At 44.0% G+C, this 16,121-nt stretch overlaps 1 protein-coding gene across 1 annotated transcript in view; it reads left to right on the top strand.

The window, feature by feature from the left end:
- Positions 1-16,121, top strand: part of ADAMTS2 (ADAM metallopeptidase with thrombospondin type 1 motif 2) — a 223,772-nt gene that overhangs the window by 90,915 nt on the left and 116,736 nt on the right. The gene's annotated exons all lie outside the window — the stretch shown is intronic.

Raw genomic sequence — 16,121 nt, 5'->3', positions numbered from 1 at the left:
TATTCATTTCTTCGAAAAACACTGAGTTTAAGGTCCTGTCACATGTGCTCCCTAGGCCTGTCCCTCAGGAGGACGTCAGGGAGGGTGTGCAGTCTCCGTGCATGTGGGAGCAGAATGTGCCTGGAGACATGAATATAAAGTACTGCTACTGCTGCTGAATGGTACAAGTGCTGTGACTGCTACAAGTCTGCGAAGTAGCTCTCAGTGGCAGAGGGAGGAGGGCCCTGCTAGGGCTGGCTGAGCTCGGGGCAGCTGCATCTCCTCTGCCCGCTCCCATCACCAGATCCAGAGATGGGCCTGAGATCACGTTGTGACAGTGGCTGCATCACACATGCCTAGAATAGCCAGCAATGTGCCTTTGTGAAGCCCAGGGGCATAACACAATAGGGAGCAGTGGGGACTATGGTAAAAAAAAAAAAATCCAGCACATAAAAATAGAACTATGCCCACAATCCAGTAATCACACAATAAAACACAGAATAAGAAAATGCAAAATACAAAAAGCCCTCATTCAAAGGGATACAGACACCCCTCTATTTATAGCAGCATTATCTACAGTAGCCAAATTACGGAAATCAGCTGTGTCTATAGACTGTTGAATGGATAAGGAAGAAGGGGTGTATATATACAATGGAGTATTACTCAGCCACCAAAAGAATGGAATCTTGCTGTTTGCAATGACATAGGTGGAGCTAGAGAGTATTATGCTAAGCAAAATAAGTCAGAGAAAGACAAATACCATATGATTTCACTCATGTGTGGAATTTAGTAAACAAATGAGCAAAGGAAAAAAAATAGACAAACCAAGATACAGACTCTTTTTTCTTTTAATTTATTTATTTGGCAGAGTGTGAGGGAGCACAAGCAGGGGAGTTACAGGCAGAGGCAGAGGGAGAAGCAGGCTCCCCGCTGAGGAGGGAGCCCGATGCGGGACTTGATGCCAGGACCCTGAGATCATGACCTGAGCCGAAGGTGGACGCTTAACTGACTGAGCCCCCCGGGAGTCCCAAGACACAGACCTTAACTATAGAGAACAAACTGATGGTTACCAGAGGGGATGTGGATGGGGGGATGGGTGAAATAGGTGATGGGGATTAAGGAGTGCACTTATCATGATGAGAAAAATAAAAGCAAATAATAAAAGAAAATAAAGTTGGCAACACAATTCCAGCACAGGCTTCCACTGACAGGTGGCCTCCCCCACGCTCCTGAAGGGGGCTCAGTGGAGTCAACACGGAAGTGTTACTCAAGGTTCCCTCCAAGATGGCAAGCTAGCTTCTAAGCTCTAAACTGGGAAGCTCTAAACTGGGAAATGTTAGAATCTGAGAAATAACAATGCAAACCTTCACCCCAAGAGAGAAAATAACAAAACAAAACATGAGAACCCCCTGCAGAGACTGAACTGGAGCTGGTGTTCACATTTGGAACTGGTACGGGCTTGCGTGTGTACGTGCATGTATTCATGGGCCACCACAGCCATGAGAGCATGGGTTAGAGAAAAGGGATGCCATTTTTATAAGAACAGTTAAAAAGGAACAAAACAACGACAACAAAAAAGAAATTGAAATAATAGATTAAGATAAGAGAATCAAGTCCAAATTTATATCAATAATCAGAGCAAATGTGAACGGATCGAACACCCCAGTTCAAAGACAGACGTTGTCATAGTAGATCAGCTGAACCAGACCCAAATGCAAAAGCCAGCTGCGTCCTAGCCCCAGAGGTACAAGTAAAGCGTAAATGCAAGGGAAGGTCGACAGGAAAAGTATGGAAGCCAGAAACACCGAGCAGCCAGCCAAAGGCAAGCCGTGACCAGGACATCAATCTCAGACCCCGCAGACTCAAGGTGTCAGGTCACCATCTAACGAGCACGGCTTCATTTCCCCAGGATGACAGAACACTCCAAAGGGTCATCCATTCATTCAATGTAACAGCCTCAACGTATTTGATGGAAACTTTGTTAGAAATGGAGAAACCGGCAAATTTGCCAGATTTCAGCCAATTTTCCCAATTAGTGCTGGATTAAGCAAAGACAAAGAAGTTTCTGAATAACACCGCCAATGAGCTTGATTTGAGGGACGTAGATAAATTCTGCGTCTGACAAGTTGAGGGACCTCATTCTTCCTGAGCACATTTGCAACACAAATATTGATCGGTAAGAACAAGTCTCACAAACGTTAAAAGAATTGTTCTAATGTAGGTCACATTCCCTCACCGTCATGCTTTTCAGCTAGAAATTAGCAACCTCCCTGACAAAAACCCCCATCATTGGGAAATTTTTAAAAAATAAAACTTTAAACAATAAAACAAGGAATAATAATGGAACTATAAAAACACATCTGAGTGGTTTAAAAAAAGCACTAAATATAAAAACTGGGATGGAAATTTATATTCAAAAGGAGAAAGGCTGCAAATTAAAGAAATAAATCTCCAGTGTAAGGAGAGAAAAAGGCAAATTTACCCAAACGAAAGTAGAAGGGAAGAAAAACACAGAATGAGAGCCGAAATCAATGAAGCAGAAAACCTCTCAGTTCTGATGAGTACTGCTCTTACGAGGATGCCGGCTCAGTGTTGCCAGATCTTTTGGTTTCTCAAGAGAAGTCAAAAATTTGTAATTTCGCGAGGAATTTCTGTATTAAGAAAAATATGGTGCGGGCTGAAACAAAACATAGTCTTTATGGGCCCTGCCTTCTCTTAAACAGCACTGGGAGGGCCTGTTCCCTTTGGGTTTCACAGGGTGGCAGAGCTGACTCAGTGAAAAGGACTGCCCTGGCTCTGGGCGGGAGGTGAGCCTCAGTCCCGGGCCCGGCTTGTGGGACCCCGGGGCCACCTCCACACGCAGTGTCTGTCCCTGGGCTGTCTTGTCCCCTATGAGCATTTGTGTTCCTGCTTGTGTGTGGATGGATATTTTCATTACTCTTGGCTACAAACTGAAGAGAACTGCTGGGTCCTATGGTAACTCTGTTTAACCTCTTGAGGAAGTGCCCGCCGCAAAGTGTCCTGAGCATGACGCTCCCCCCACCACCACATGGGAGAGTCAGGGCTGGTTACTATCCACAGCACAGTTGGAAGTCTGCGTATGTACTGTGGTCAGCTCACTGTGAGTTCTCAGACTGTATCCCCAGGGCTCCCGTGCAGACACCTGAGAAGGCCTTGCTACTTGTTCCCCATCAGCAGAGACCAGCCTCTCTCTTTCCGTCCCTTGGTTTCTTTCCCAGCCCAGGACTGGATGTTCTCAGACCCCGGCCTGTATATTTTATCCAGAAATTAGGGAGGCAGGGGAGGGGGGTTGAGCTCTGCTTCTTTTGGCTGGAGAATACTTTCCACATTGGTTCTGTGCTGGAGTGGATCCCTCACTGGCAGAAATATAATTCCTGAGGCTTTTTTGGGGTAAGAAGCTCAAGCCCTCCCCGTCTGGCAAGCCTCTTCAAGCTTTTCTTCCAGTATCACGTGGATGTCATTTTCACATATACTATCTCTCAAGGGCCTGGAGAGACGACCCCCATTTATGGGTGGGAAACGGAGGGTTCAGAGATGACACAATGAGAAGCTGGAGGAGCTGGGACTTGAACCCGAGCTGGTGTGAGACAGAACGTGGGTTTTTTCTGTTACACTAGCCTCAGGTGCTTCCTGAGCCCCTGTGAGGGATGAACAAGAGGACAAGCAGACAAGGTCTTTACTTCTTCCCTTGGGGGACTGTGGACACCTCTGGGGCTCTCCTGTCCAGTCAGCTAGGGCCCCACTGGCAGAAGCCACTGGGGAGGGGGTCAGAATGGAAGGTGCCTGGGAGCTGACTCTGTGGCTGTCTGGATATGAGCAGAGGCTGTCTCTGTGAGGGAATTAGTGCTGTAAGGAAGAGCACGCTTGTCTTTCACTAGCAGTTCACACTCTCCTTTTTAGTGATAACACAGCTAACCCAGTGTCCTTCCAGGACCTTGCACTACGCAACACTGGACAGCCACAGAGCAGGACCAAGAGGCCCTGTTTGCTGGTGCCTAATGTGTGAGCGGTCACATGGGTCACCACCAAATGTCACCTGGGGCCTGGGCCTGACTGGGAATGTCTCTGAGAAGTCAGAGGTCAAGGGGCATGTCATTCTTTTATTTTTTCTTTATAATAGGTTTTTCGAGCTATAATTCATATGCTATAATTCATCCCATTCAGAGTGCACAATTCTGTGGTTTTGTTAAGTACAGTCCCAGAGTTGTGCAGCCATCACCACAATCAACTTCTGAACATTTTCATCATAGTCCTTAGCATCCATCTTCCATTTGCCCTCAAGAAGTGTACTGCTTCCTTTCCAGTTTAGATGCCTTTTATTTCTTTTTCTTGTCTTATTGCTGTGGCCAGAACTTCCCATACTATGTTGAATAGCAGTGGCAAAAGTAGGCACCCTTGTCTTGTTCCAGATCATTGAGTACCACATCAATTGTGGGCTGTTCCTAAATGCCCTTGATCATGTTGAGGAAGTTCCCGCCTACTCTTAGTTTATTGAGTGGTTTGTCAGGAGGGGTGTTGGATTTTGCCATGTGCTTTTTCTGCACTTGACATGATCATGTGGTTTATTGTTCTCCGTTCTAATTAATGTGTTATTATATTGATTGATTATCCTATGTTAAACCACCTTTGCATTTCTGGAACAAATCTCACTTGGTCACATGTATAATTCTTTTAATGCGCTGCTGAATTTGGTTTGCTAGTATACTGTTGAGGATTTTTGCCTCTACCTTCATAAGGAATATTGGTCTGAAGTCTTCTTATGATGTCTGTGTCTCTCCTCTTCAGTTTTATTGGAAGAACTTGAGTAAGATTGGTGTTAATTCTCTAAATGTTTGGTAAAATTCACTTGTGAAGCCATCTGGTTCTGGACTTTTCTTTGTTGGGGGTTTCTGAGTACTGATTCAGCCTCTTTACTTGTTATAGGTCTGTTCGAATTTTCTATGAGTCCTTGACCCAGTTTTGGAAGTTTTTATGTTTCCAGGAGCTTTTTCATTTTGTCTAGTTTATCTAATGTGTTAGTATAAAATTGTTCACAGTATTCTCTTATCATCCTTTTTTAAAATTTCCATAAGGTCAATAATAATGTCCCCATTCCCCCCTCCCAATTTTAGTAATTTGAGCCTTCCCTCTTTTTATCTTGGTCAATCTGGCGAAATGTTTGTTAATTTTGTTGATCTTCACAAAGAACCACCTCTGGTGTCATCGATTCTCCTATTGTTTTCTTCTATTTTCTATTTTATTTGTGTTCGAGTATTTACTGTAATTTCCTTTCTTCTGCTAGCATTAGGTTTAGTTTTCTTCTTGTCGTTCCTTAAGGTATAAATCAGGTTATTGATCTGAGATCTTCTTTTTTAACATCAGGGTTTATAGCTGTAAATTTCTCTTTGAGTACTGCTTTTGCTGCATCCCTTGAGTTTTGGATATTTCATGTTTTAGTTTCATTTCTTTCAAGATATTTTCTAATTCCCTTTATAATTTCTTCTTTGACCCATTGATTGTTTCAGAGTATGTTTAATTTTCACATTCTTATGAATTTTCCGGTTTTTCTTCTGTTATTGATTTCTAGTTTTATCCCATTGTGGCTGGAGAAGATACTTCATTTAATTTCAGTTTTCCAAACTTTATTGAGACTTGTTTTGTGGCCTAACACATGGCCTCCTAGAGAATGTTCCACTGTACCTCAGAATAATGTATATTCGGCTGTTTTTGGCTGGGGTGTTCTGTCTTTTAGCTTTAGTTGGGTTATGTTGTTCAAATCCTCTATTTCCTTATTGACTTTCTGGCTGGTTATTCTATTTATTATTGAAAGTGAAATATTGAAGTCTCCAACTATTTCTCCCTTCAATTCTGTCAGGTTCAGTTTCATGTATTTTGGGACTCTGTTTTAGATGCATATATATTTTCTTGACGGACTGGCCCTTTCATCAATATATAGTGTTCCTCTTTGTTATAAAATATTTTTAAAAATATTTTATTTATTTATTTATTTATTTATTTATTTGAGAGAGAGAGTGAGCACAGAGTGAGAGTGAGAGGGAGAAGCAGACTCCCCGTCGAGCAGGGAGTCTGATGCAGGGCTCGATCCTGGGACTCCAGGATCATGACCTGAGCTGAAGGCAGATGCTTAACTGACTGAGCCACCCAGGCACCCTATGTTACAAAATATTTTTACTTAAGGTCTATTTTGTCTGATATTGGTATAGCCACCCCAGTTTGCTTTAGTAGTTTGCTTACTATTAAAACTTTTTTATTTGATAAATTCAGCATGTTACAATTTGTAGATTTAAGGTGTATAATGTGTTATTTTGAAACATTTATATATGGTAATATGATTGCCACTGAAAAAATATTTATCACATCATATCATTATAGTACAATATTATTTTGCTTACTATTCGAATGGAATTTGTTTTCATCCTTTCAGCCTTTCCCTTTCAACATTTGTGTTTTTGGATCTAAATTGGGACTCTCATAGACAGCATACAGTTGGACCATGGTTTTAAAAAATTCAATTCTTCCAATCTGCATCTTTTAATTCAGGAGTTTAATCCATTTACATTTAAAGCAGTTACTGACAAGGAAGGATTTACATCTGCTATTTGCTGTTTATTTTCTACATGTCATATCTTTTTTGTTCCTCAATTTCTCCAATATTTTTCTTGTGTATTTTTTTTTGTGTTTAATTTTTCTTGTGTATTATTTTGATTCTTTTCTTATATCTTTGTATACTTTAAAGTTATTTTCGTAGTGACTACCAGGGGATTATAATTATTTTATTAAGTGTATGACAACCTAATTTGAATTAATGTCAACTTAGTTTTAATAGTATGTAAAAACTCTGTCCCTATACAGCTCAATCTTCCTCACCTTTATTATACTGTCACAAATTATATTTTAGTAAATTGCATGCCAATTAACATAGATTAATAATTATTGTTGTATGCATTCGTCTGTTAAATTGTATAGGAAAAAAAGAAGAGTTACAATCCAAGGACATGTGGTTACCTTTACTTGCGTTCTTTATTTCTTCATATGAATTCGAGTTACTGACTAGTCTCCTTTTATTTCAACCTAAAGGACTTCCTTTGGCATTTCTGGCATGGTAGGTTGACTAGCAACAAACTCAGTTTTTGTTTTTCTGGGAATGTCTTAGTATTTCCTTCATTTTTGAGGAATGGTTTTGCTGAATATAGAATTCTTGCTTGACAGTATTTTTCTTTCAGTACTTTAAATATGTCACCCCACTATGTAGAAACCTCCATAGTTTCAGATGAGAAATCAGCTGTTAATCTTATTGAAGATCGCTTGTAAGTGTGGAGTTGCTTCTCTCTCGGTGCCTTTAAAAGTCTCTCTTTGTCTTTTTAATAATTACTTTATGACAATTTGACTATAAAGTGTCTCGGTTTGTATCTCTTTGAGTTTATCCAACTTAGAGCTTCTTGATGTGTAGATTCACATTTTATCAAATTTGGGAATTTTTTGGTCATTACTTCTTTAAATGCTCTTTCTGCCCTTTCTCTCTCTCCCTTTCCTGGGACTCCCATTATGTGTATGTTGGTGCACGTGATGGTTTCCCACAGATCTAGACTCTGCTCATTTTCTTCATTCTTTTTTCCTTTTTCTCTACATCCTGGGTAATTTACCTAACTCTGTGTTTGCTGAATAGCTCACATCTGCTGATGAACCCATCCAGTGAATTTTTCATTTCAGTTATTATACTTTTCAACTTCGAAATTTCTTTTGGTACTTTTTAATAATTTCTTTTTATTAACATTCTCTATTTGGTGAGACGTCTTTCTCGTATTATACTTTAGGTCTTTGTTCATGGTTTCTTTTAGCTGTTCGAACATATTTAAGACCGTCAACTCAAAGTCTTTGTTTACTAAATCCAGTGTCTGAACTTCTCCAGGGAAAGTTTTTTTTTTTAATTTCTTTTTTCCCCTGTGAATAGACCATACTGTCTTATTTCTTTGCATGCCTCATATTTTTTTTTTTGCTAGAAACTGGACATTTTGAATATTATAATATGGCAACTCTGGAAATCAGATGTTCCGTCCTCTTCAGGGTTTGTTGCTGCTGCTTGTTGTGGGTTGTTGTTTGTTTGTTTAGTGACTTATTAAAACTCCTTTGGTAGGGGCACCTGGGTGGCACAGCGGTTAAGCGTCTGCCTTCAGCTCAGGGCATGATCCCGGCATTATGGGATCGAGCCCCACATCAGGCTCTTCCGCTATGAACCTGCTTCTTCCTCTCCCACTCCCCCTGCTTGTGTTCCCTCTCTCGCTGGCTGTCTCTATCTCTGTTGAATAAATAAATAAAATCTTTAAAAAATAAAAAATAAAACTCCTTTGGTAAACTCTGTATTCTTTGTTGTGTAGGGCAATTAAAGACTATTTTGTTAGCTTAGTGATCAGCTAGCGATTTGACAGAGATTTCCTTAAATGCCTGGGGCCAAGGGGAAAAAAGTACTCTCCCGGTCTTTGCAGATTGACTCTGTTAGGGCACCCCTCCAATGTTTAGCCAGAGCATTTCCAACTCTGTGTTATCATTCACTTCCTATTTGCATAGAGCATAAATGTCAGCCAAAGATGAAAGCTTTGGGTCTTCTGGGGTCTTTTCTGAACATGTGCCCCACACTGGGTGTGTGGGTGGCCTTCCAGATTCCCTGGTGTATGTGAGATCTTTCCAAAGACCTGACTTCTCCAAGTTATCTCCTTCCCCACCCTCTTCCTTCCCAAGGTTTTTGATTTGTGTATGGCTTGCATTGTCCCAGTTGTCATCCCTCGTGCCAGGTGGCTGTAGCTAATACATTTGCCTTTAAACCCGTTCAACAAACTGCCCCACTTCAGCCCTGGGAAAGTTCCAAGGCAGGTGAAGCAAAGGCAAGCCCTAAAGCTGATCCTTCAGGGATCCACCAGGCAGGTCAAAACACAAGCCACAGTTCTTTGGAACTAAGGTTCATATTGCTCCCACTGGTACTGGCTTCCGTCTTCATGGCTGCCTGTGAGCTGGGAGTGGGGAAGGCTAAGCAGGTCAGTTAAAATGCCACAGGGCTTCTTTCTTCATTAGGCATTTCCTTGGTTATTGTAAATTTTTTGAAATTAAATTATGGAGCTCCAAGGAAGTTGATTCTGACACATTTTACCACCTTGTTTGTTGCTTTGGTGAAGGGACAGAGTTTTGGAGTTTTTTTTCACTGTACTATTTTGGTGATGTCCTTTTTCTTACCATTACATCTTATCTTAATCCGAATCTACTGCAGATTTATGCTGACTTAATTCTAGTAAGCTATAGAATTGTTCCTCCTATACAACTTTCTTTCTATCCCTCTTGGAGCTGTTATTCCTCTACATCTTATATTGGTTCTTTATTGATGCTGTGACAAATTACCATGAATTTAGTGGCTTAAATAAAACAATTTTATTGGGGCACCTGGGTGGCGCAGTCATTAAGCATCTACCTTCGGCTCAGGCCGTGATCCTGGAGTTCTGGGATCGAGCCCCACGTCAGGCTCTTCTGCTGGGAGCCTGCTTCTTTCTCTCTCACTCCTCCTGCTTGTGTTCCCTCTCTCACTGGCTGTCTCTCTTTCTGTCAAATGAATAAATAAAATCTTTTAAAAAAATTAAAAAATTTTTTATTATCTTACAGTTATGAAAGTCAGAGGTCTGAAATGGTTTTCACTGGGCCAAAATCAAGCTATTGGCATGGCTTTGTTTCTTCTGGGTGCTCTAGGGGAGAATCTGTTTGCTTGTCCTTTCCAGTTTCTTTTTTTTTTTTTTTTAAGATTTTTTATTTATTTGACAGAGAGAGAAACAGCCAGCGAGAGAGGGAACACAAGCAGGGGGGAGTGGGAGAGGAAGAAGCAGACTCCCAGCAGAGGAGCCCGATGTGGGGCTCGATCCCAGAACGCCGGGATCACGCCCTGAGCCAGTGGCAGACGCTTAACGACTGAGCCACCCAGGCGCCCCTCCTTTCCAGTTTCTGGAGGCCACCTTCATCCCTTGGCTTATGGTCCCTTTCCTCCAGCTTCAAAGCCAGTAACATCAGGGCAAGTACCTCATCTACTATCTCTCTGGTTCTTTCTCTTCTGCTTCCATCTTCCAGTTTTAAGCATCCTTGGGATTACATTGGGCCCACTAGAATAATTTTGCTATCATAAAATTATCTGACACTTTGCAACCTTAATTTCTCTTTACTGTGTAATCTTACATATTCATAGGATCTGGATTTAGAACGTGGACATCTTTCAAGGGCTATAATTCTGTGTATCATACATCTGTGTATTTTATAAACCCAGCAGCATGTTGTTGTAATTAATATTTTATGTAATTTTATGTTTGAAGAAACTGAGAAAAGAAAGGAGAACAAGTATATATTTATAGTTATATTAACCATCTTATTTACCATTTCTAGTTCTCTTCATTTTGTTCCTGTGGATTCAGGTTACCATCTGGTATCATTTCCTTGTGCCAGCACAGCTTTGTTCCCACCCACATCCTTTGTGCTGTTATTGGCAAATGTATTACATTTCTATATGATACAGGCCCAACAATGCAATTATATACATGTCATCCTTACAGCATTGCTTTTTAAATCAGTTAAAGGAAGAAAGGAGAAGAGACATGCATTTATGCTTTTTTATAATTATGTAATTAATTTTACTGGTGCTCTTCTTTTATTGTGTGTGAATTTGAATTAACATCTGGGGTCACTTGCTCTCAACCTGAAGGATGTCCTTTAGGATGTCTTGTAAGACGCTTGCCACAAATTATCTCAGTTTTTGTTTATCTGGGATTGCCTATATTTCACCTTAATTTTTGAAAGATAGTTGTGTTGGGTATAAGAGTCTTGATTGACAGGTGTTTTTCTCTCAGCACTTTGAATATGCCATTGCAATGCCTTCTGGTTTCCATTAGTTCTGATGAGAGGTCAATTATGAGTCCCAGTGGGGCTCCCTTATATATGGCAAGTCATTTCAGGTACTACTTTCAAAATTTTCTCATTGTTTTTGGCTGTGATGTCTCTGGATGTTGATCTCTTGTATTTATCCTACTTGGAGTTTGTCACATTTCTGGATACAAAGACTAATGTTTTTCATCAAATTCTAGAACTATTCAGCCACCCTTCTATTTTCTTCTGCTCCTTTCTTTCTTCTCCTTCTGGTACTTCTGTTATGTATACATTCATGCCCTTAATGGTGTTCTTCCTTCCTCTTGGGCTCTGTTCCTTTTTTCATTCTCTTCCTCTCTGTCCCTCAAATCATGTAACATCTGTTGATCTGTTTTCAAGATTCTTTCTTCTGTCAGTTTAAAACTACTGTTGTGCCCTCTTGCTTATTGTGTTTTTCAACTCCAGAATTTCCGTTTGGTTCCTTTTTTTATAATTGCAGTGTCTTTGTTGGCATTTTTTATTTGATGAGACATTGTCATCATAGCTCCTTTACTTCTTCAGTCATGATTTCCTTTAGTTCGTTGAATGTATTTAAAATGGCTCTTTTGAGATGTCTGTTAAATCTGACATATGGGTTTGCTCACGGGCAGTTTGTGTTGCCTGCTTCCCCACCTCCCCACCCTGCGTATGGGTTACACTTTCTTCTTTCTTTGCCTGTCTCACTTTTTTTGTTGTTGGAAACTGTGCATTTTAGGTAATGTAGCAACTCTGGATACTGTTTCCCCTTCCTTACTCTGGGGCTTGATTTTGTTGTTGTTTGCTTAGTTATTTGTTTCTTGGCCTGCCTTGACTATTGTAGTGAAGTCTGTGTCCCCAGCAGTGTGAGACCTCTGATCTTGCTCCTCAGAGGGCACTCACGGCCCTGGGCAGGTGCACAGTCACCCTGGGACAACAGTGGCTTTAGTGGGGGCTCTTTGTATCTCCCTGATCTCTCTGTTAAGCTGTCTGCCTCATTTGGCATCACACCCAGCTTTTAGGCTCCACTAATTGACGGCCAATGGCTCTGTTATTTTCAGCAATGGCCTGGAGTGTAAGTTGCTACATAGTCCAATCCAACTGAACTTAGCTAGGGCTAGTTTTTAAGGCCAGACTTTGAGATTTGTTCTAGCCCTCAAAGGGGTCTTCATAACTGGGTATTTTCCTGTTCTATTTAGTAAACTAGCTGGCCTAGGTTTAGCCTGTTGCTCTCACAGAGCTACCAGCCTCTTCTTAAATGCATTCACCAAAATCTCTGTTGTTTTCAAGAGCATGCTCAGGCTTGAACTTATCCATACCCAGATTCAAATAAAGTCAGTTTTTCGGGGGGAGAGTTTAGGAGCAATCTGTTCTGGATTGCCACTCTCCATAAGCAAAAATCTCCGAGCCACTGCACTAGGCCCTGGACATCAGAGGGAGACTCTGCTCTTCTGGGCTTGCCTTTTCCATCACAGAACCTCTTTCCTACAAACAAGCTGGGTCAAGGGTGATGGGACCCCAGTATTCTCACCTTGTTGCACCTGGGGTGGAGCCTCTGCCCCATGGGTGGGAGCTGGGTGGGGGAAGGGAGCCACTGTTCTCTCAGCCACACTCACCAGGAATTCTACCCCTGCAGCTCAGAGTTGGAAGGGATGAGAAACGCTGGCAGGTAGCCTATCCCCACTGAGAGACTATATCCCTTGATTGAGAGCCAAGGGCAGAGGGAGCCCCATCTTCTTGGGCACACCCACCCAGGGTAGAGCTTCCCTTAGATTGAACTGGTGGGGTTGGGGGGAAAAGAAGGAGTAATTTATGATTCAAGTGCCATAGACTCTTGCTGTTCTTACTGAATTGCCCCCCCCCCCGATTCAGTAGATGTTCTTGAATAAATGATACTTCATTTACTGTATGCCCTTAGGACAGTTTCCAGAGACTTGAAATTGTTATTGTTGGTTTTCCTTTCAATTATTTCCATCAGTTATGGCTGTTGTGCTGGGAAACAGGTCCATGGGGCTTGTCATGCCACCATTCCAGAAGTGGAACTCTTAAGACAGGTTATGCTCCTCGCTTGGGACCAGAGCAGTGACAAAAGTAGAGGACTCCGTATCTGTCAGCGTAAGTGATGGAGACACAAATCTAATTAAGCCAAAAAAGGAAATGTACTGGCACATGTGATTGGAGGCACAACTGGCCCACAGGAAGCTGCCAAGGCTCTGTCTCTCCCTCTTTCTTTCAACTTGGGCTCTTCTGCAGAGACTTCCTCCTTAGATCGGCTCCCTGCATAAGCAGCCCCAGGCTCATGCTGTGAGCTCGCAGATCCAGGGAGGGAAGGTTTCTTTCTTCCAGTGTCCAGATCTCACGGAGCACCAGGGATTAGCCTCCTTGCAGTCACGTACCACCTTCTGTGCTAGTCACCGCAGCGAGGGGAGTGAAGCCCCAGGTGCGGGTTATGGGCCAGCCGAGGCAGGTGGGATGGGATCTGCACACACCACAGCCACATGGGGTGAGGCAGGGCTCTTCCCAGCAGAAAGAGGGGTGCTGGTTTGGGAAGTTAACCAACGGCCTCTACTTGCCCCTTTTAAAATGTGCTTACACACACACACGTGCAATTTTGCTCGCAACTGATTTTCACGCGCTGTGAGTCTCTTTCACGTATTCAGAATTTAAAAACAGACTTTGTGAGAGCTGCATCTCTTTTAACTGCACTCTTCCTGCAAAAACGAATGGCTGTTTCCTGAAACGCTGAAATGAATTCAAGTTGCGCAAGTAAAACAAAGAGCAAACTTGAATCCTGCCCAGAGGTAAACTTCTCCAAGAGGGCTGCGGTTGCTCGGGTTTAATAAATTGAAATTACAGTATGGCCTTTGACACGGCAATTTTCATGTCATTTTGGACATCAAATTGATTTTGACTCTGTTTTGATAGCAATGAGGCTGAAAACTCTGACTCACGAAAGTGCAGGATAACAAACTGATCTTGCCTCGCTTTGCTGGATGAGGGGGGCCTCCCTGGGTTGGTTTTCCACCAGCTTGAGGTCATCTCTGGCAGCTTGTGCCTCCTGGAAGTTGTCTGGGGCAGCAAGCACTGGCCATCGGTCCAGGGTCACACAGACCGGGGGACGAGGGAATTGTCCACACTGTCCTGCGCGGTCTCTAGGTGTTTGCACATGGTCCTGGCGGCCACAGTGACCCGACTCTTCTGCTCAGCCCAGCCCTGGCGGCCTGCCCTGCAGCTCTGGCAGGTTCTCTCCTGTCTTCCTCATTCCACATTCCAGTGTCTTCTTGGCCAAAGGGTTCCACTGTCCTTCAGCAGCTTCCACGAAGGGCTTGGGTTTACCTCATCCATGTAGCTATGCCCGTCTGCCAGCAAAACCAAGGCTCAAGCCAGCTCCTCTCCTGAAGTTCTCCTGAGGGGTGGGTTTGTTTTCTTTCACCGAACCTGACACCCCCTCCCGGATTGGGCCAGGCTCGTCAAGGTTGCCCTCCATGGGGTCCATCGAGTTCTGCCAGGAGTATCCAACTGCATGTTCCACTTCCCTTTTGGGACAAAACCCTCGGGAGAGGGGGAACCTCAGCTCTGAATCCGAGAACGTTTATGGGGCCAGAGCAATGACAGGACTTGTGTGAATGCCTGTCCCGGCTGTGTCTGTCAGGGTGGAGCAGACCCCCAGCGTCCCCATCCTCACGTATAGCTGATCCCTCTCCCCCCTGCCAGCTACTGTCCCCTTCTAGGCTCCCTTTATGGAAAAATGGCCTCAAGAGGAATCACTGTCTCTAGTTCCTCCTGAGAGAATGGGAGATTCTCTCTGACCCCCACTCGATCAGCTCTGCCCTCATCACTCCTCTAAACCTGGCCTCCCCGAGGTCACTGGTGACTTCCGCGTTGCCACATCTGCTGGCTAGTGCTCAGTTCCCCTTGGTGGCCTGTGTCAGGGTGGGTCCCTCCTGCTCCTGACGTGGCTTGCAGGATGCCCTGTTTTCCTGGACTCTGACCGCATTACTAGTGTTTGCTGATCCTCTCCCTTCTCTCCCCGCCCTGAGTGTCGGTGTCCCTCAGGGCTCCGTCATCCTTGGAGCTCTTCTTGTCTCCCTCCACACCCCACCTTGGTGATCTCATCCATCTTGTTGCTTTAGGCACCATCGAAATGCCGATGGCTCCCAGACTTGTACTTCCAGCCCAGACTTTTCTCCCTTCCCCCTGACTCCTAGTCCCACTGCCTCCTTGACCCTGGGATGCCTAACACAGATATTGAACTCAGCGTGCCCCAAAGCAAACTCCTTATCTTACCCCCACCATTGCTGCACCCACCATCTCTGTGGATGGCAAACCTTGGCACAGTGGAGGTCTCGAGTTATCGCTGATTCCTCTCTCCCTCTCACATGCCGCAGGCAACCTGTCAGGAAATCTGCTGGCTTCCCTTTTAAAATTCACTAGAACTGACCACCGCACACCCACCTCGGGCCAAGCCATCTTCCTCTGCCTGATGGCTGCAGCAGCCTCCTCTTGGGTCTCTGTGCACCCCCAGTGCCCCCATTCTGTCCCCAGTGTGGCCATGGGGCATGCACCCCCAGCAACACCCCTCCCCGGGTCTGTCCCAGTGCGGCCGCAGGGATTCTTTTTCTCAAACAGCTTTATTGGCATATAATTCACATACCATACAAGTCACCCACTTAAAGTGTACAGTCAGTGGCTTTTAATATATTCTCAGAGTTGTGCAATCATTACCACAGTCAGTGCAGGACATGTTCATCACCCCCAAAAGACCCCTCACTCCTCTGGTATCACCCTCCATTCCTGCCTCCCCCAGCCCTAGGCAACCACGAACCTCCTGCCTGTCCCTGGATTTGCCTATTTCCATAGGCATTTCGTAGAAATGGAACCCTGCACTTGTGGTTCTCCATCAGTGCTTCTTCGATGTCTTCACTCAGATCCTGTCTGTCCTCTGCTCAGAGCCCCACAGCGGCCCCACGTCATTCATCTTAGAAGACGGCATCCTTGCGATCTACCAGGCGCTGCGCCATCTGGCCCTTTGCCGCCCTGTGCCTGCTGCCTGCTGTTTTCTCGTTGTCCCGCTCACTCTGCCATCCTGGCCTCCCGGCCCTGTACGGGCCCTTCCTGCCGCCTCCAGTGCTCCCATGGCTCCTGCTTCACCTCTTTCAAGGCTTTGCTCACATGTCCCCTTTTAGAGAGTCTTTTGTGGTGGCCACAGCGCCCTCAGT

This window comes from Ursus maritimus, unplaced genomic scaffold, assembly GCF_017311325.1.
Source record: "Ursus maritimus isolate PB19 unplaced genomic scaffold, ASM1731132v1 scaffold_5, whole genome shotgun sequence".
Taxonomy (NCBI): Eukaryota; Metazoa; Chordata; class Mammalia; order Carnivora; family Ursidae; genus Ursus; species Ursus maritimus.
This window is presented reverse-complemented; position numbering and strand designations above follow the sequence as displayed.